The sequence below is a fragment of the Rhinopithecus bieti genome, unplaced genomic scaffold (genome assembly GCF_001698545.2).
Source record: "Rhinopithecus bieti isolate Rb0 unplaced genomic scaffold, ASM169854v2 scaffold_55, whole genome shotgun sequence".
NCBI classification, from domain to species: Eukaryota; Metazoa; Chordata; class Mammalia; order Primates; family Cercopithecidae; genus Rhinopithecus; species Rhinopithecus bieti.
Genome location: NW_016803114.1, coordinates 1,927,994 through 1,929,832, shown reverse-complemented (window position 1 = coordinate 1,929,832; position 1,839 = coordinate 1,927,994).

The window sequence follows — 1,839 nt, the reverse complement described above, 5'->3', positions numbered from 1 at the left end:
GGGAGGGGGGAGGAGGGAGGGATTGCATTGGGGAGTTATACATGATATAAATGATGAATTGATGGGTGCTGATGAGTTGATGGGTGCAGCACACCAACATGGCACAAGTATACATATGTAACAAACCTGCATGTTATGCACATGTACCCTAGAACTTAAAGTATAATAATAAAAAAAAAAAGAACTTATATTTAAACTTTTATTTTCCTTTATAATGTAATACATGGTAAATATGTAAAAAGACAGCATATTTTCTGTATACTGGGTCCTACATATTTTCTATGTGATCTGTTGTTTTTTATACATACTTTTAAATGTTGGATCACAATCATGTATATGTCCATTTTTCTTGTAATTTGTCTTATAATTTTCTTAGATTTTCAAGGCTATGTAGTGGCCTTCTTAATCCTCAGTGACCTTTTTCTTCTTTTCCTTATATTCTATTTTCTCATGCAAATAGTTTACATGAGAAAAAGGCACCATGAGGGAAAGAGTAATAGGAGCGATTGGGCAGACTTCAAGCAATATGAGTCAGAATAGTGTAGTGGTTACTAGCATGTTCTTTGAATGAATACTGATCTGGATTGAAGTCCAAGCTCCAAAGCTTGCTCTCAATTTACTCATCTGTAAAATGTAGCTGATGATCATTGTACCTACCCCAATACAAATCTACATTTTTGAGGTACCCTGGGGTATAGGTTGGGGTATTGCAGAATCTTGACGAATTTCCTGAAAGTTCTAACTGGGAAATAAATCCATTCTGACAATGAAAAATACACGAGTTTGAGAGAGTTTACTTACTTGTAGTAATGAAAAGGGAATTATTTTTATTTTTTATTTTTTTATTATACTTTATGTTCTAGGGTATATGTGCACAATGTGCAGGTTTGTTACATATGTATACATGTGCCACGTTCTTGTGCTGCACCCATTAACTCGTCATTTACATTAGGTATATCCCCTAATGCTATCCCTCCTCCCTTCCCACACCCCACAACAGGCCCCGGTGTGTGATGTTCCCTTTCCTGTGTCCAAGTGTTCTCGTTGTTCAATTCCCACCTATGAGTGAGAACATGCGTTGTTTGGTTATCTGTTCTTGCAATAGTTTGCTGAGAATGATGGTTTCCAGCTGCATCTATGTCCCTACAAAGGACATGAACTCATCCTTTTTATGGCTGCATAGTATTCCGTGGTGTATATGTGCCACATTTTCTTAATCAAGTCTGTCATTGATGGACACTTGGGTTTGTTCCAAGTCTTTGCTATTGTAAATAGTGCCGCCACAATAAACATACGTGTGCATGTGTCTTTATAGCAGCATGATTTATAATCCCTTGAGTATATATCCAGTAATGGGATGGCTGGGTCAAATGGTATTTCTAGTTCTAGATCCTTGAGGAATCGCCACACTGCCTTCCACAATGGTTGAACTAGTTTACAGTCCCACCAACAGTGTAAAAGTGTTCCTATTTCTCCACATCCTCTCCAGCATCTGTTGTTTCCTGACTTTTTAATGATCGTCATTCTAATTGGTGTGAGATGGTATCTCATTGTGGTTTGATTTGCATTTCTCTGATGGCAAGTGATGATGAGCATTTTTTCATGTGTCTGTTGGCTGCATAAATGTCTTCTTTTGATAAGTGTCTGTTTATATCCTTTGCCCACTTTTTGATGGGGTTGTTTGTTTTTTTCTTGTAAATTTGTTTGAGTTCTTTGTAGGTTCTGGATATTAGCCCTTTGTCAGATGAGTAGATTGCAAAAATTTTCTCCCATTCTGTAGGTTGCCTGTTCACTCTGATGGTAGTTTCTTTTGCTGTGCAGAAGCTCTTTAGTTTAATG